The sequence below is a fragment of the Neofelis nebulosa genome, chromosome 4 (assembly GCF_028018385.1).
Source record: "Neofelis nebulosa isolate mNeoNeb1 chromosome 4, mNeoNeb1.pri, whole genome shotgun sequence".
Taxonomy (NCBI): domain Eukaryota; kingdom Metazoa; phylum Chordata; class Mammalia; order Carnivora; family Felidae; genus Neofelis; species Neofelis nebulosa.
Genome location: NC_080785.1, coordinates 17,068,775 through 17,088,759, shown reverse-complemented (window position 1 = coordinate 17,088,759; position 19,985 = coordinate 17,068,775).

The following is a 19,985-nucleotide window of genomic DNA, read 5'->3' as shown; positions in this document are numbered from 1 at the left end:
TTAGAAAAAATATAAAAAGCACAAAGTGTTATTAAAATGCCGACGAATTTCATAAAAATTAAAAGTCTATTCTTTGAAAGTTACTACTGCAAATAATACTAAGGCAATCCTGAGAATGCAGATATTCTCAAACACATATCTGACAAAGATTGTGATCCAGGATATTAAAGATTTCATGTAACTAAATAATCAGAAGTCAGTGCAATTTTTAAAAATGGTCAAGGGGCACCTGGGTGACTCAGCCAGTTAAGCCTTTGACTTCAGCTCAGATTATGATCTCATGGCTCATGAGTTCAAGCCCTGCATGGGGCTCTGTGCTGACAGCTCAGAGCCTGGAGCCTGCTTCGGATTCTCTGTCTCCCTCTCTCTCTGCCCCTCCCCTGCTCGTACTCTGTCTCTCTCTCTCTCTCTCTCTCAAAGATAAACATTTTAAAAATAAAAATAAACAAAAAAAAATGGTCAAACGATCTCCACAGACACTTCACAAAAAAACAAAAAAATACATAAGTCCCAATCAGCATCTGAAAAAATGCTTCACATCATTTTCCTTGTCAAGGAAATGCAAACTAAAACCCAGTGAGATACCACCGCATACCTACTGAAAGAGCTAAAATTAAAAAGACTGACAATCCTGGCGAGCCTGGGTGGCTCAGTCGGTTAAGTGTCTGACTCTTGATTTCGGCTCAGGTCATGATCTCACCATTCACGAGTTTGAGCCCTGTGTCAGACTCCACACTGGGCATGGAACCTGCTTGAGACCCTCTCTCTCTCTGCCCTTCCCTCACTCATGCTCTTTCTCTCTCTCTCTCCTTAATAATAATAGACTGACAATCCAAGTATCGATGGGAGTATAATATAAAACGGTACAACCACTTTGGAAAATAGTTTAGCAGCTGCTCATAACTCAACCTACATATACCATCTATCCAGGCTTCTCCCTGTTGGGGTATTTACTCAAGTTGAATGCAGATATGTGTCCCACACACTTTTGTGCACCTAAATGTCCACATAGCGTCCTTATCTAGAATAGCCCCAAACTGGAAATCCGTCAACTGATGAATGTGTTGAGAAACTCTGAGAGATCCCATTCACTGAGACATTATTCAGAAATGAAAGAATAAATGTTGAAACCTGCAACAACATAGACTAATTGCAAAGACATTACACTGAGCCAAACAAGCCAGACACTTGTGAGCACATGCTGGGTGATTCCATTATATGACATTAGAGAAAAAGAATCTACATTGACAAAAAAGTTGAGGTTGGACAGCTGGGTAGAACCACGAGATATTCTACTGACATGGTGATTACACAGAAATATATACATTTGTCAAGAATCATCGAACTGTATACCTTACATGGATATTTTTTTTAAAGATTTTTTTTTAATGTTTATTTATGTTTGAGACAGAGAGAGACAGAGCATGAATGGGGGAGCGGCAGAGAGAGAGGGAGACACAGAATCTGAAAGAGGCTCCAGGCTCTGAGCGGTCAGCACAGAGCCCGACGCGGGGCTTGAGATCACAGACCGTGAGATCGTGACCTGAGCCGAAGTCGGACGCTTAACCAACTGAGCCACCCAGGCGCCCCATGGGTATTTTTTATTGTATATGACTAAAATCATTGGATGTACCTCAATAGAGTTTATTTATAAAAGAAAATAAAGAGATAGCGTGGCATAGTGTTTAACCGCATTGGCTCCAGTCCGATTGCCTGTTTTCAAAGCTTAGCTCTTTCACTTACTGGCTGTGTGACCTTTGGTGAGTTACTTGACCACTCTGGGCCTCGGTTTACCATTTGTGAAGTGAGCATAATAACAGTGCCTGCCTTACAAGTTTGCTAAGAAACTGTAAGATTTTAACATGTTCAGAACATTACTCGCTAATTAATAAACACCATACAATCATTTGTTACATTAACAAAGCATCTTTAAAATCACCACACTAAATTCTGGGCCAGACACTGCGTTAAATTAGGAATCGACGCATATAAAAACAAGCTGTATCTTAAGACTTTCAAAAGTAAACTCCTTTTTTTTTAAAAATTTTTTATTATTTTTAAAAGTTTTTATTTGCTTAATTTTGAGAGAAAGAGAGAGGGAGGGAGGGAGGGGCAGACAGAGAAGGAGAGAATCCCAAGCAGGCTCCACATAGTCAGTGCAGAGCCTGATGCGGGGCTTGATCCCAGGAACCGTGGGATCATGACCGGAGCCAAAATCAAGAGTCGGACGCTTAACCACCTGAGCCACCCAGACGCCCCATAAGCTCCTTTATTTTAAGAAAACCATCTTTCTTTGCCTATTTCCTAAGGTAGATGGCTAACTGCTGTTGTTAATAGACATTCAGTGGATAGTTAACCGGAAGGATGTCTGCGGTGTGTAGATGGCCAACCAGCCCACCCCCAGAGATCCCGCTTCAGGGAGGCATTGGCGGCATTGGTGGTCTGGGATATAAAAACGCAGTGCCACACTGAAGGTGTGCCTCCTGTCGCCAAAGAGATGAAAAGTACAGCGTGACTGATAAAAACATCAGCGTTTACAGCAAAAGTTGGTTTTCTCGGTTCAGAGGGAAAAGGATCCACATCAAAGGTTACGAAAGAACACTTAATAGAAATGGAAGGATTTATACTGGGTTTTGAAGAATGGTTTTGAAAGAGAGTGATGGGTAGAGTCAGAGATGGCAGTAATTCCAGCGGGTGGAGCCCACAAAGTCCAGCAAGGACACTGGGGATAGTTCATGGACACCTTTGGCTGAAGCGAAGGTAGGGGAGGCTCACGTGTGGGAGATCTGGAACGAGCGTTTGTTGTAGACACAACAGAGACACAGGGGCTTCTAAAACAGACGGACACGGTGACACGGTAATCCTTAGGAAGACTGATGTGTAAAGCATAGAGGTCGCCTAAATGAAGGAAAAATCTATTAAGAACACGTCATCTGGCCAATCTCTCATCCAAGAACCGAGACTTACGGAATCGTGTAAAATTTATTTGAAGGGCATCATCTAAAATTTGGCCTTTGATAATGCACTTCTTTTCTTCTGGTCTCCAATGAGTTCTTTCTAGTGTAGCCAGGGAGCTGTCCTCAGTGACCCCTGCATACAACGTTCCACTTTGTTCCTCATTGGTTCTTGCTATTTTCTGCACCGATAAGGTCTTCCCGGCTCTGCATTTACCTGTACCCTACCCTTCTGTCAAGTTCCTCCTACGCCATGAAGCCTTTCCAGAATTACACAGCCACACTGAGCTGCCCCATCACCACCTCTCTCAGGGGTCATAGTCCCTTTATCAAAACAACAATAACAACAACAACAACAGCAAAACCAGCTAGTTGTCATTTGTAAGGAATGCGGACACAAGAGTATGGGGTTGAAAAGTACAGAGTGAGACTCCCTTCATCTGCTGCTGGTTAGTTTCTGACTTTGGATAAATCTCTAATGGCTTTTGACCTTGATTTTCTTTAAAATACAATAGGACCAGGAATCTTTAAGATTCCTGCTACTGTGAGTATGGGGTTAGATATTTTATTGTAATTTTAGGAATTTGAAAGCCATAACTCACTGGAACAAGATCCATCTTTCTTTCATTTAAAAAAAAAAGTTTATTTATTTTTGAGAGAGAGAAAGGGGAAGGGGGGAGAGGCAGAGAGAGAGACGGAGGCAGAGACTCTGAAGCAGGTTTCAGGTTCTGAGCTGTCTGCACAGACCTGGGGCTCGAACTCACGAACCCGTGGGATGCTTAACTGACTGAGCCATGCATCCTTTCTCTCCTCCAACTTTCTTTTCATTTCAGCCCTTAAGTATTGCCATCTTCAAGTACCATGCAACCCTACCCCGCTTCGAATAATGTAAGTTTTATGAAACCTTCCACATGTATTTTCTCATTTGATACACATCAGGAACCCTGTAAGAATGAATGTCATTATTACTACTTTATAGCTGGGAGGGGGGTCAGAAGTTTAATAGGCTAATAAGGAGAGAGGAGGGTGACAGCTTTTCACAGAGGCATTTATATGCCCTCTCTCCCCACCCTTCTCTCACTCCCTCTGCCACTCAGCCGGTTCCAGAAAATATACATATTTTATATCTGAGATTAATTTCTCACTAATGACAGTTCTGTAATATAATGAAAAGGAGCTTAGCCTATGCACATGTACTCAGTTTAGATCTTCCTGAAGACTTTGATACTTCCTTTCTTGTATCAAAGGTTTTTTTAGGGGGATCAGGCAAAGAGATGTGAGCCTGAGTCATTTTGTTATGATATGTTGGGACTCTGTGGGTTTATTTTAAGATCAGTTGCTGTTTAGCAATTCATAGTCCTAGTTTTATTTTGGAAATGACTTTCAGTTTCCATTGCATATGAATATTTAAGACAAGATTATTATTATTTGAGACCAAAGTTTATTCTTTGGAATTCAGCAGAACATTTTCTGAGAGATTCAAGTATAACGTGGCTCCAGGACCTATTAGTACGGATGGATTCTGCAAAGCATACACTACTGCCTGCACACAAGTACATGATCACGCACGCACATGCAAAGAAGGAATCGAAGGAAATCTATACACGCATGTGGGCGTGAACGCAAATATCTAGAAATTGAACGAAATGTGCCCGCAAATTATGTTTACCAAAATTGCTCCTTGAGATGAAATTTCAGAAGTCATTGGTTGATTGGAGAGGGAGAAAGCCCAAGAAGCCTTAAGATACTCAATACCTTGTTTGTCCAAGGTTAACCTGCAGTGTCTTATATCTATAAAGCAATTTTCCTTTCAAGGACATACCAGACCATCCATTTCCTGCTAAATGTGCATAACGAAACAGATGCAGATGTTGCATTACCGGGTTGGAAATGGAAATTTTCTTCTTACTCCTAGGGTTACCAGAGCTCAGAGTCCACAGCGATTTCTGCTTCTGCCCTCTCCCCCCGCACCCCCGCACGGGCTTGGGTTGTGCATGAAAAGGGAGATTCTGTGACTAATATCAATGAGACAAAGAAATGAAAGCTCTCTAATCCCTGGGCTGGGCGCCAGCCGTCCCACTGTACGGGGCCATTGGCCAGAAATCCCACTGTATGCTGGGCCCCAAGCCAACCAGGATTGGATACAATGAATTTCACAGCCACCTTTTCAGAGCTGACAGCAAATGCCGGGGCACCAACAGCCTTTGATAAGAGCTCCAACTTTCTCTCTAACATTTCTACCCAATAATAATAAAGCTTTTTATTTAGAAAGCGGTGCTCTCTTGAAGATTGCTTAGTGCTTTTGGAGACACCAATGCATTCATCTCAATGCTTATAGTGAGAAGGCGTGGTGTTGGTGGCCAAGACTGGGAAATCAACATTCTCTTCCTGTTCTGAGAGAGAGAGAGAGAGAGAGAAAGGGAAAGAGAGAGAAAGGGGGAGAGAGAGAGAGAGAGAGAGGGAGAGAGAGAGGGAGACATTACTGTATGCAACAGTTCATTCTACTATTGAAATTTCTAGACAAAGCCTCACATGAATATTCTTCCCTAAATTAAACGTGTTGCTGTGTGATTCTTAATGAGTTGTTTACTTAGAATACCTCGTCTCCTCTTAAGACGGGGGGCTTTTGAAAGGCCGAACACATACACAAACCAGTTAATACTGGCACCCCTCATTGAACTTTCTCGCTGTTTCAGATTTAAATATTGATTTCTTTCTCTTTCTCTCCCTGTCTCTTCACCATGGCAGCAGCTGTCAGGAAGTTGGGAACTTCAGGCCAAGAAGGCACCCAGGAGAATATGAACGCCATTAAAATATTTTTTACCTCTTACTTTATTGTTGTTTCGAAAGCTCTTGAGGAGCTAGCTGGATACCGGGTAACCGAGAAGGCTGTGTCTCCACTGGGGAAACACTGGATTTGATTTCCATTAGGGATTCTGAATTATTTAGTGGGACTCGAGTGCCCCAATCAGCTCCTTTCTGAGTAGTTGGCTCTCAGCATCCATTCACATCCAGCGTGTTCTGAGGCCTTCTCTTGAAACCACAGTGTTCATGGTGTGTAACTTCTTCACTTTCAGTTTCAGAGGTTTGGAAACAACTTACTTTCTAAGAATTAGGCTCAATGTACGTGAAGAGAGGCCTAGAACATTGCAAATGAAAATAATTGGGAACGACCTCATTTAATCCCAACTTGGTCTCGTTTCCGAATCGCGCCATAACGTACTCCAGCATGAAGTTTGCACTCTTTCACACTGTAGATGAATAGTAATTGCTGTAAGAAGTTAATTTCCTAGCACTCCTGTGACCTTGCTGACTAATCGGGTTGTATTTGGATCGGGTCAGTTGGGACTGACACTGGTAGAAATTTCAGTGGAAATCCAGACGAGAAAATAAAAGGTAAAGGGAGAAGCCAATGCATAGATACATATAGATGTGGATCTCCCTTTCAGTTTCTGTACATATGTTGAAGAGTAATCAAAACTGAGCCAATACATCTTACCACTTGTTATAAATTTGCCATTTTTCCCGTCACATTGCATGCTTTGAAAGAGGGTGTAGCAAACACGTCTGAGAAGATGAGTGTGGGTCAGGTCCATGGATAACCTTGCCAACATCCCTATGGAGGTTAGGCTTCATTTTACTGTCACAGGCATTCCTGGATAGGTGGTCAGCCAGGAGGCACCGCATATTGGATTTCCATTTTGAAGGCCTCGCGCTGGCTGTGTTGAGCAGATGGAAAAGAAGGAGTCAACGTAACAGCAGGAATACTGGTGGGGACAATCCAGCTGGGAAATCATGGCGGTTGCAAAAGAAAAAAGGAAAGATCAAAAATAACCCCTAGGTTCCGAGCTTTGCGGGTGGTGATGCCAAACCTTGAGGCAGGGAACGGGACTGGACAACTAGAAATGAGTCCAGCCTTAGAAATGCTGAGTCTGGAGGCTTATGTGAGGTTTAAGCACAGAATGTGTTATTTAAGCAAGATTTAAAAGAAGTATATACCATGGCACAAGTTGACAATTTTCAATTCACTTCGCGTGTATTTTCAAAGCATGATCTAAGACTCTGGGCCACTTGCTTTCATTAGTCCCTCTAGAATGCCTAAGTCAATTTGTGCAAGAAGCTTTCAACCTCGTAATAAAAATCTTCCCAAACTAGAGTCTGCGCTTTAAACTGGGTGTTCAGCTGATCTTCCCGGGGCTTCCATGTCCAAAGTGAAAAGAAGAAATTTTGCTAATGACTAATTCTTTCATTTCTCCCCCAGTTGGAAGTAACCATATTTTGGAGCTTCCCTATATCAAAGTGATTGGGAGAAGAGAAGTTGTGTCCTTGTTTAGATAAAAATCCGGTTATCTGCTACTCAAGGGACAGAGTTGGTAGCTCAACTAAGCCTTGTTTTCCACCTCAGTCCCCCTCCCCCAGTACCCTTCTCTTATCCATTTAAACAATTATCCTAATGAATATTTAGTACATTTGTCAGCAGGTTTTGGCTATTGCTTAAGGCCTATAATTTCAATGTCTTAAATCCTACTTGCTTTTTATTTTGTTTTGTGTATGTTTGTGAGTCTTCTTTCTTGTTGTATTGTTGTTTTGTCCGGCTCTCTGTGTGTATGAGTGAGAGAATCAGAGTCACCCTAACTTCTGTTCCATTCCCTTACCCCAGGTAGTTGACATGGCTTTGGCATTGCTTTCACGTGTGTGGGGCTGGGTATTTGTCTCCAATAACTTTTACATTGCCATCGTGCACCCTGCTCTCCAAACTTCCCTTACATGACACTAATTTTGGTCCCATCCTAGTCAAGGAGAGGGTGGTAAGAACAATGCAATGGTTGGTTTGTGCATAATATCTAAAGGATTGGAATAAGTGACTATTCAGAAAAAACTGGGTGGGGGGCACCTGGGTGGTTCAGTCGAACATCTGACTCTTGATTTTGGCTCAGGTCATGATCTCATGGTTCGAGCCCTACATTGGGCTCTGCACTGGCAGTGTGGAGCCCACTTTGGATTCTCTCTCTCTTTCTCTCTCTCTCTGTTCCTCCCTTGATCTCTCTCTCTCTCTTTCTCTCTCTCAAAATAAAAAAAATTTTTTAAAAAGATAAAGATAAAAAAAGAAAAACTTGGCACCAATAGGAATTTTCTCGAAAAGAAAAAATGAGTATATTTGAGAAGTAAATACAGAACAAAGGTTTCCTAAAAAACTGGAAAAGTGCAAAGTGATATCAAGAAGATGACTATACAGTTGAACATTTATTTGGCAAATTAAGGAGTATGTGATGACAGGCCATAATTATCTTCATCTTCCAGGCACTGGGGTAAGCAATTCATAAAGATCACATGTAATTCTCACAAGAACCCCGTGAGGTAAATGACTCATTACCCCTATTTTTCAGATGAAATCACACAGCTTGAGGTGGTCAAGTCGAGGTTTGAGCCAGATCTGACCTAGAATGTACTCTGACCTTTTTTGGTCATCATCTTCCCAGACTTTTCATTATATTTTTGCCACATTATATAACATTTTGATACGTGGGAAGTGAATCATTTTGATTATTTACCTTTTGAAACTAAATCGTTAGAGGAAAAACTATGATGGAATTCAGACGAGAAGCAACAGTTCTATCCTAAATTGTGGCCTCCATTTTTAGGAATAGTTAGGAATGCTTTTAGCTTCAAACAACAGAAAACCTGGTTAGCAATATCTCACATAACAAGACTTCCAGAAGTCTGTGGTCGCTGCTGGCCTTGGTTCAGCGTCTCCAAGATTTCAGAGCCCATTTGGTGTCTCTGTCACGCTGCTGTCCTGCACCTTGCGTCTCACAAGATGGCGACGTCTCAGGAGTGGTGCTCAGCGGAGGGTTTCTCCTTGAGTATCTCCTTCACATGGGGAAAGAATAAATCCTTCCAAAGGCCCCCGAAGACTCCTCCTTACTATTATGCTATTAGCCATGATAGGGTCAGATGTGACCTTTCCTGGAAGAAAGATTGAGTAAGTTGGAGTTAAGATTTTTTTCAGCTTCCATAATGGGGGGCAGGCAGAGGAGATGGGGGTCATAGAAGGGCATGGGGTAGCAAACAGACATCTGCTGCAACTATCACATTGCACAGGCAGACGGTCCTCCCTTGGTATGAAGAATAAACTGTAGTCACGTGATCTCTCCTCCAAAGACCAAACATGGTTAGTCACTTGCACCTACCTGGGTTTTTGGTGGGTTTTTTTTTTTTTTGTTTTTTAAAGCTGGTTTTTAGCTCCTTTATGTGTACCAGGTTTTAGCAACACTTTAATTTCCTGTTTCAATTACCACAGGCTTAATAAAAGCTGTTGCATGGAAAAATAGTTATTTTGGGGCACCTGGGTGGCTCCGTTGGTTAAATGTCCGACTTCGGCTCAGGTCATGATCTCCCAGTTCTTGAGTTGGAGCCCCGCATTGGGCTCTGTGCTGACAGCTCAGAGCCTGGAGCCAACTTCAGATTCTGTGTGTGTGTGTGTGTGTGTGTGTGTCTCTCTCTCTGCCCCTCCCCCACTCACACTCTGTCTCTGTCTCTCTCTCTTTCTCTCTCAAAAACAACTAAACATTAAAAAAATTAAAACAAAGAAAAATAGTTATTTTAGTCTTCATTTCCATCAAGTTACTTACTTCTGCCTGTGGTAACAGTCTGTAAGCAGTTCTGTTCTTTTCCTTAAACGTTTCATTTTCTATTTCAGTCTCTTTGGAATTTTTTGTTGATCTCACCATATAAACTCAGAACTCCTTAGCAAGATCTGCTGATAACTAGTTCATGTTTCAAGCACTTTTTCTGTCACAGTGTTTAGAATAAGAAACCACTTACAGCATAAGATAGACTTTCAGTAAGTGATACCAGTGCCTCATTCAGCCAAATATTTTATCTCTAACAGTGGCACAAAAGATGGGTGTGTGGGGGAAAATGTTATTAAAGGAAGAATTTATCCTAAAGAAGATTCTTTTTCCTGACCAGCCAATCATATATATCGATGCGTTTTCTAGACCCCAATTGTTCCAACTCATAGTTCTTTTCCGCTTTGGGGAGGGTGGAGACTTAAGGGAACAACATATGACACTGTGGGCTGTGTCCTTCTAGAAGCCTTAACAGGAAGCCCACTTGTCCTTACATATGAACCACGCTTTCGATATCAGATTTATCATTAATAAAAGCATATTTGGGGCTCCAATTTGCTTTGTCCTATTTTATTTGTATTTATTTTTAATGTCTCCATTGGCTTGGAGGTTGAAGAGTAAGGTGGTATATTATTTACCGACTCCTTGACTGCCGTTGATAAAAAACTTGTGATCGTGATTCCTTTTCTTTCACAAAATACATATCTGACTTTATACAAGCTACTTAAATACTGAGGCTTGGTTTTTCTCATCTATAAAATGGGATTACTGGGAGGTATTTACTCCAGAAGGCTGTAAAAAGGATTAATAATGAGAAAAAAATGTAATGTGTGCCCAGAGCAGATCATGGAATATAAAAGGCATTCAATAAGTGGTCATCTCTTTCTGTCCTTTGCATCAGAAGCTGAATCATGCATATAATACAGTTAATAAATGCAGGGGTGGGGATTCATTATTTCAGGATAATCAGAACCTAGAAAATATATTTTCAGATAGGGGGTCAACGTTTCATTATAAATGGGGATTTTTTATGTTGAAGAATAGAATGAAACTATTTATATTATTGAACAAATTTAGATTGTAAGTATTAACCCAATGAATAAGTCAAACGTACATTTTGTTTCGGTTTTTCTAAAAAATTGTATGGCAATATGTCTTCTTTCAGATTTTAAATCCGAAGCACGATTATATTTACAAGGTAATATGTAAAGCTCTCATCAATTCTCCAAGATTCCCTCTGATTCTTTGCTTTTCAGTTAGTCTCATTGCCACAAAAAACACTGTCATTGTTCTCTGTCTTTTAAAAGGTGATTTATCTCTATAATTTATTTTCTCATATTATGTTGTATTGTAAGCTATTAGAGTCTTCAAAAAATCAGTGAGAGACTGCCCAATAAGATCTCGGTTGAACAGTTGAGGATAGATGCTAGCATCTAGAACGCAAGACTCTTTAATTAGAGACTAATTTTGTTAATGGTGTGTTCAAAACCTAATGATTCTACACCTCCGCAACTTTTGATCTACCAGACATTTGCAACCATCGAAACCTGAAAAACGAAGACTTGAGTAACTAGGATATTACTGGTCAACTACCTTAAGTTAATTGTAAACTTGATAAAAATACGTCATAGCTTTTTTTAAACCTCAGAGATCTATATTAAGACCCTACAATATGGAATAACTTTCAGCACCTTATCTAACCTCAAATTTTGTGATTCCTTGACCCCATAGCTAGAGGCTTATCAGACTGGCAAACCTCATACCTGGGATTTGGAAACTCACAAATGATTGGTGTGCCCCATCTTCCCCAAGAACCTAACGTATGTCTTCATTGGGAGCCCAAAACTCCTCCAAGTCGTTGAATGAGTGGGTTTTTTTTTATAACCAAAGAAGAGAGGAAGGTAGGAAGGGAGAGAGAGAAAGAGAGGAGTGAGGGGGGAGGAAGGAAGGAAGGAAGGAAGGAAAGAAGGAAGGAAGGAAAGGAAGAAAGAAAGAAGGAAGAAAAAAGGAAGGAAGGAAGGAAGGAAGGAAAGAAGGAAGAAAACAGGAAGAAAGGAAGGAAGGAAAGGAAGAAAGAAGGAAGAAAAAAGGAAGGAAGGAAGGAAGGAAAGGAAGAAAGAAAGAAGGAATAAAAAAAGGAAGGAAGGAAGGAAAGAAAGAAGAAAAAAGGAAGGAAGGAAGGGAGAATGGGAAGGAGGAAGGAAGGAAGGGAGGAGGAAAGGAAGAAAAAAAAGAAAGTAAACAAATGAATTCAAGTTCCCTGAAAGCATGGGGCTGCAGCTCCTTAAATGTTCAACAAGACTTAAAGCAGATTTCTCAAATCAGTGGTCACTGATAGAGACCTGGAAGCTATTTTCAAATTGATAAGTTTCTCATTCCTTCACCTCACCTTTCCTCTCAAAGACCTAATTATCAGCATATACTATGTTCTCTGATATGGATATAGCCATGGATCTCACAGCTTTAGATCAACATTAGAAAAATTACAATAAAGCAAACAAATTAATTCACATTAATTTAGCATTTACTATGTTCTGGTCAGTGGTCCGTGTCCCTGAGAGTGTTGGAAACCACTGGAGTCAACAAAATACAGATACTGGCAGAATCATGAGGCTTGAATTCTATTCCTAGCTTACCTTTCGTGGACTCCAATATATATTTTTTTGAATTTTCGAAGTAGAGATTTTGAAAATACAAGTAGATACTTTGGGAGAGCTCTCCAACTCCATGTTTCTGATTCTATAGCATTGTATGGGCCGCTTCAATGCACAAATTCAGTTACCGGTTGGACTAAAAAAAAAATCACACAATTGTCCCCTCTCCTGGCTTCACTAACAGAAGGGAATGGACCACAAATGGTCAAGCCAACCCAGCTATGTCTTTTCAGATACTGAGACGCTGATTCACTTATCCATTGATTTCTTACAAACCACCCAAAACTTAGTGGCTTTAAAAATAAGCCATCATTAACTTGCTCGTGTTTCTGCAGCTTGGACTGGACTTGTCAGGGCAGCTCTGCTCTGCCCCACACTGGGACTAGAATATCCTAGATACCCTCTTCCATCACACATTGGATGGGTTCCTTGGGGGTGGCTGAAACAGATAGGGACTGGCTCGACAGCTTTGCTCTCTGCATGCCTCCCCATGTGGCTAACTTGGGATTTGTCACAACAGTGCCGGGTCCCAAGAAGGAGCACCAGGGGGACCAGCCCCAGTGTGCAAGTGCCCGTCAAGCCGCCACTTGCTTTACACCAGCGAAAAGGGACACTAGCAAAAGGGACAAACGCAAAGCAGTGTGGAAGCGGACTATACAGGACATTGACATCAGGAGGCGGGGTTCATTGGAGTCACAAAATAACAATTGACCAGACACACCAGTATGGGATCTCTGGTTTAATTTATCCTCATGAGGACACTAGAAAAGCTTCTGATCCAGGCACCCACAGCCTATGTTTTGTTCCTTGAAAATAAAAATGACAACAGAACCAAGAAATTTCTGAAAGATCCAGTTTTCTTGAGTGGAGCCATTCAGTCAAATGACTAGCACATTATTCCAGCACAAACCCCATGCATGATATTTGCTATTTGTTGCTCATCCAACCTTTACTCCCTACTTCTTTTCAGACAAGATAAAGAGAATGAAAAACATGAGTTGGGTTTGGGTTAGAGCAAGAAAATTCCATTCCATCGGTATCGCCCTTCTCTTGACAACCTCAATGGCCATTTCACATTTGGTAATTAAGCCTGTACTTTTCACCAGAGGCTACTGCTAACGGAGGTGAGGATGTCACTCCTGATGGCCTCTGGCAGAGGAACGAGGGTGTCGTTGGCAGGCAGACCAGCTGTCATCTCTTCCTGCAAAGAGCCAGCCGCTCACTGAGCCAGTGAAAACTGCGGCCATTGATTTTTCTATACAGATGATTAAAAACAGCTTGGACGCCTGTATTTCATACCCACCATCAGTGACAATGAAAGGCCCTAATTCATGGGACTATATCATGGTCTTCAGGGCAAACCGTAGGTTTGGGCTGAAGACGCATTTTCCTTTCTGTAGGGTACAAAACAAAACCAAAACCAAAAACAAATCCCCAGAACGCTGAATTCAGAGGAGCCAGACCCAATGTAATCCCAAAGCTGAGAGTAAAAGTTATGGATAGAGGACGTTTAAAGAGAGGCTTCAGGCAGTGGGAGACATAGAAACCACAACTGAACGGTGCGGATCATCGGGAGAACATACAGAATATCCCTACAGCTTATACATTGACAGAGGTTTTCACGTTATGAAAAAATCTTCACAAGTTTGCCCCTATGCCATCTGAGTTTGGAAATGTGGTGATTTTCAGAAGAACGAAGACAGTTTAAAAACAGGCAAATTAAAACAAGAAAACTATCCCTAGATTTAATAATTGATAATGCGGGTTATGTCCGCATAACATAGGGATAGATTAAGTCTATCCCTAGACTTAATAACTTGATAATGTGGGTTATGTGCGCAGGCCCTATGCTAGAAGAGACAGTCCAGTGGTGCCTTCTTAAACCGGCAACGCCCCCAGACTGGCATCATGTGAAGCTAGACTTCGGACAAGCTGACGGATTTTTTTTTTCCATTCTCAGTTCATGCTTTGGGGTCTATTTATTCCATATATTCTCTCCATTCAAGTTTTCACAAATGGGCCCTATTTAACACTGTCAAAGCGTGTTTTTTAAGGCATTTTTACAAGCCCGAGGGAGAAAAAGGATTGAGGCCGACTCTAGGTCGGGAACTTTAACGTCACCGCAAAGACAGTTAAGTAAACTATATCATCTGAGGTGAGGACGTACAGGCCCCTTTCTCTCTGCCTGCCCCCTACCCCACAGTGCAGGGAACGTGTGGGACATGGGATGAGCATGCCATCAGTGAAATCCTCCCCAGCACGGTTTCATAGATACAACTTTTTGAGCACCGACTATGTGCTAGGCGTTGTTCTAAGTGTTTTTCCAGCCAATCTCTCGTTTCCTGTCCACAAAAACCCCATTCGGTTGGTGGTATTGTTTTCTCCATTTCTGATGAGGACGCTGAGGCTGAGAGTGTTCCGTGACCAAGTTCACCCCGCCTGTAATCAGGAACATAGGTGCCAAACCCAGGGCGGTCCACACGGAGTCAGACAATGCCAAGCAGAAAAAGAAACCCCATGACCTAATGAGATTGGTCCGTGAAAGAGAAACATCCTTCCTTGTTATCATTACCATAGCTGCCGTGTAGTTGTAATAATACCTGAGAGTTATTAAGCATCCATGCTCCATGTAAGTTCTGGTCCTTTCCATCTGTGTCAAACTGAGCTAATTATCTTTACACCTCTGAAGGGATAGCCTGTAGAGTCGGGCAGCTAGCAACCTGTGACTCACCATACCGATTTCTGAAAATAAGCACACACACAAATTCTCAAGGGCTGGAGCCATAGACATCTTATTACAAAAGGCATTTGTTTTAGATTTTAAAAATGCCAACCGACCATGAATGCTATGGCAAATAGAGTTCAAACAGTATGTTTTGGGGGTAGCTTTAATGAAGTTTTCCAAAGGGAGAACCTTGAATAGAGATCATTTTGAAGCTTTTAAATCTTTATAATGACCTGCTATTAAAAGAACCCTTCGGGGACACCTGGATGGCTCAGTTGGTTAAGTGTCTGACTCTCGGTTTTGGTTCAGGTCATGATCTCATGGTCACGAGATCGAGCCCCACATCAGGCTCTGCACTGACGACACGGAGCCTGCTTTGGGATTCTCTCTCACTCCCTCTCTCTCTGACTCTCCTCTGCTCGTGATCTCTTTCAAAATAAATAGATTTTAAAAATTAAAAAAATTAAAAAAAAATATATATATCCCCTTCAGAGAATCCTACCATTTGAGAGAAGAAAGGGGCCCTCCAGAGACCATCAGTTGTACAGTCTTGTTTTGCAGATGAGGAGAGCTGGGCCTAAGGACAGTAAGAAGCATAGCTTTTCAGGAGCAGATCTGCGGCTGGACTCCAGTGTATTCTCTCCTGCTACAAACATCTCTTTTTTTCACCCCAGTAGCTCCTTCAGGTGGCATCTACAGCATTTGAACATGTTACTGTGATACAAGTTGCACAAAAGGAGCACCAGAGCTTTGGTGAGGTCTCCCCGTCCCAGTAAGCTGTGTGATCCTGAGGAATATTTTCAATCTCTTTGACCCTTGGCTTTCTTCTGTGCAAAATAAAGTTATTCAACATGGTTTCCAGTGTCATTTTGCTCCCATAACATGTGACTCGATGATTTTAATGTATTGGCGAATTCGTTTCTACTTCTCACAAAGCACATGGGTCTTCTTTTTCCTCAGATTCTCCAGATTTCTAATGACAAATGATGTTGGAATCAGAATCCCAAAGACAAACTCTAAGTAAAGGACGAAACAGCCATTTTCAGACACACAAGAATTCCAAGAATTTATTTCCCTAGTGCTTAGTTTTCAGAAGTAATTTGTGACCATGCTCCAGAAAATCAAGAAACTAAGAAATATGTGAGTCAAAAGTGATGACAAATGCAGCCGTCCAAAGAAGAAAAGCCTAAGGTGATAATGGTACAGACTGACTGGGAAAAATATTCATCAAAATTAGAACAGGAAGCCAGTGGACTCTGAGAATGCCGTTAGGAGGAAGAATGAAATGGATTCCAGAATGACAAGGGAGCCCGATGATACTAGAGACATACTGAAAAAAATGTGTGTTGTATCTTTCAACAAAAACAAAGATGACCAACACCAAGAGAAAGAAAAACAGCATGAAAAGGTCCAAATACGAAAGAGACCTATCTAAAAAAAAATGGTAAGAAAAGTGTTTTGATCTGAATAATAGAAACATTGTCTTTCATTGTCATTGGAGTGCTTGCCTTGAAAACTTTCAGAAGAAACTTGTAATTGCAGCTTACTATTTGCCTCTGAGGTATGCATTAACATGCCATGCTAATGCATCTCCATGTGCTTAACTTTCAAATCTTAGAATTAAAAAATCAGCAACACAAAGAACTTGTAACATCGGTACAAAATAGAATGTAAAATGTACATCCGTATACTACTACATCAAAATAAAAACTCTGGCACAGTGAAGGAAACAATCAATGAAAATAAAAGACAACCTACTGAACGGTATAAGACACTTGCAAGTAACATATCCAATTAAGGGGTAGTATCCAAAATATATACTAATACAACTCAACACTCAAAAAACCAAATAACCCAATTAAAAATGGGCAGAAGATCTGTGCTCACAGCTCAGAGCCTGGAGCCTGCTTCAGATTCTGTGTCTCCTTCTCTCTCTGCCCCTCCCCTCCTTTCTCTCTCTCTCAAAAATAAAAATAAACATTAAAAAAATGGGCAGAAGACATGAACAGGCATTTCTCCAAAAGAAGACGTATTGATGACCGACAGATACATGAAAAGATTTTCAGTATCACTCAGCATCAGGGAAATGCAAATCAAAACTACAATGAGATATGATCACACACCTGTCAGAATGGCTAAAATCAAAAACACAACAAGCCAACAAGTGTTGGTGAGAATGTGGAGAAAAAGGAACCTACATACACTGTTGGTGGGAATGCAAAGTGGTGCAGCCACTGTGGAAAACAGTATGGAGGTTCCTCAAAAAATTAAAAACAGAACTACCCTACAATCCAGTAATTGCACTTCTGGATATTTATCCAAAGAATACCAAAAAAATAATTTGAAAGCATATGTGCACCCCTATGTTTATTGCAGCATTATTTACAATAGACAAGTTATGGAAGCAACCCAAGTGTCCATCAATAGATGAATGGATAAAGAAGAGATAGTGTGTGTGTGTATGTGTGTGTGTGTGTGTGTGTGTGTATTACTCAGCCATAATAAAATGAATGAAATCTTGCCATTTGCAATAAGATGGAATGAGCTAGAGAGTACAATGCTAAGTGAAAGAAGCCAAAGACAACTACCATATGATTGCACTTATATGTGGAATTTAAGAAACAAAACAAAGGACAAAAAGAGAGAGGTAAAACAAGAAACAGACTCTTAAGTATAGAGAACAAACTGGTGGTTACCAGAGGGGAGGGGGGATGGAATGAATGACACAGGGCATGGGGATTACGATTACACTTACCATGATGAGCACCAAGTAATGTGCAGAAGTGTTGAATATATTGTATACCTGAAACTAATATAACAGTGTATGTTAACTCGACTGGCATTAAAATGCAAAACTTTAAGAAATCAAATAAAATGTACATCTGTGACATGGAATAGAGTTAACAGAAGTTGAGAAGTGGAAGAGGGGAGAAGAGACGGGGACGTGTTAAGATTCACACAAAACCATCACGGTGATTGCCACTGTGGCCGGAGGGGGGAGGAAAAGGGACCAGCATGGGAAAACAGATCTGTGATGTTTTGTTAAGGAACAAAAGCTGTGGCAGAGTAGACGGTAAGGGCGCAGTGTGGCCAGTGGCAAAGGATGTTATTCCTAGCCACGTGCGAGCACTGGTCGTTGTTCCTTCTAAGCACTTTGGACGGCTCTCCAAATTCTGCGTACCTTCCTCAAGTGGATCCACTGGCAAGTGTTTTACTGAATACCTAGGTACAGGTCTCTGCAGATCTGTGGGGTTCTCTCTCTGTGCAGTTTCCCGATCCTCTTCTCTGTAAGTTCTAGTTGCCTTGGTCTGCCCAAGTCAGGAAATCTGCCAGGCTCTGCCTGAATTACCCTTCCCTGAGCCACTGCCTGGAAACTCTGAAGGCCGTAAACTGGGGTAATCATGCAGCTAACTTCCATCTCTTAGGGATCACGGTCTTTTTTTGCCTGACACCTGGTGTGTTAACAATCACTGTTTTTTATAGGGACGTTCTTTATTCAGGTGGGAGGGTAAATCTGGCCTCTATTAGTCTATCTTGAAAGCAGAAATTTTTTTTTAATTTCTGTCTTATCAGGGATCCCTTTTAGTTCCTGCCTAATAGCCAATCTTTGTTTACCTCCTGATATCAAAAATTTAACTTAACCACCATTAAGGATAGCACTCACACCAATTACATCCAACAGCCAGTAACAGAAGAAAAGAAACGAGTTATGTTTCTTAATTTTTATTCTGTACATTTCCACACAATTCACAATACAGAAAAAGTGTCCAAAAAGTAACTGTAACTAGTCAATTTCTTTTTCAGAGATTAGTTCAGTCTCCCAAATTAATTCCGTTGAAAATCTCTGTAGAGCAACACAGTGATCAAGATACTTTATATAAATAGGAAATGCAAGAAAATTAGGGAAAAATACTTTATGACTTTGTTACAAAAAACTCCATTCTTCCCTTCCCCAGCCCACCCTTCCCACCCACCCTCCCTCCCTCCATTTCATATTATCTGGATCCCACTTCACCTGGAAATAAAACTTCATCAACCTACTGCCACAGCTGCTACTTTTTTGGGGGGGGGGATTCCACCTGCCAGCTGGCAGCTTTGCAAAAGCATGGCTCTGGGATGTGATAGGGCAGAATCAGAAATCATGAAAGAGCCCTTTATAATGTGACTGCAACTCTTCATACAGATGTAGCCTTTGAGAGTGAATTACCCACAGCCAAGGGTACTCTGGATGCCCAAGAATCTTTTCCCACTCAGAAATGAAATGAAATGGAATATATTCATTCTTAGGGAATGGACATTGTCCTCTATTCCTGAACTCTCTACAGGAATGGTTTTCCCCACTTTCAATCAGCTATGATCCATATAATATTCAGATTCGCGATTGCCACTTAACCATTTGTAATAAATAAATAAATAAGAACCCAGCCTAGCTAACCTTTAGTGAAACTAACTGGACTGTAAATTTCAAAGATGTGCTTTGCAAAATATTCTATTGTGCTAGAATATTTTGTCTGTTGAAGTTCTGAAACTCATTTCCCAGGATGGCAAGAAACCCACACTTCCCAGCCCACAATCAGAATGTGAGCAAACATCGATCTGAATTCTAATTGTGATGAAAATTATGCATGTGGTCAGAACCTCAGTCCAACCAAGAAGGGATGGAGGTCAGTGAATGAAAAATTTTAGTGCTAATAAGACCCAAAAGGTTAGGAACCATTTGGTTTCATTATACAAGGTACAGTAAATATCAAAGCCAGATAGTATATTAAAAATGATCAATCTCACCAACATATCTCACAGAGTTACCCATAAATTTAAAACAAAATATAGAGTAAACCAATTTACAGCTGTCATTGGTTTACTTTTATAAGTAAAGACAATTTGTAAACATCTCCTATCTCTATAATTTTAAGGTTACATGTAAACCCCAAGATAAAAAAAAGTTTGTCTTTAAATTTTTAAGGGCTGAATATATTTAGATTTATGAAAAAAAAAAACTAAATTGTCCTTATTTCTTGCA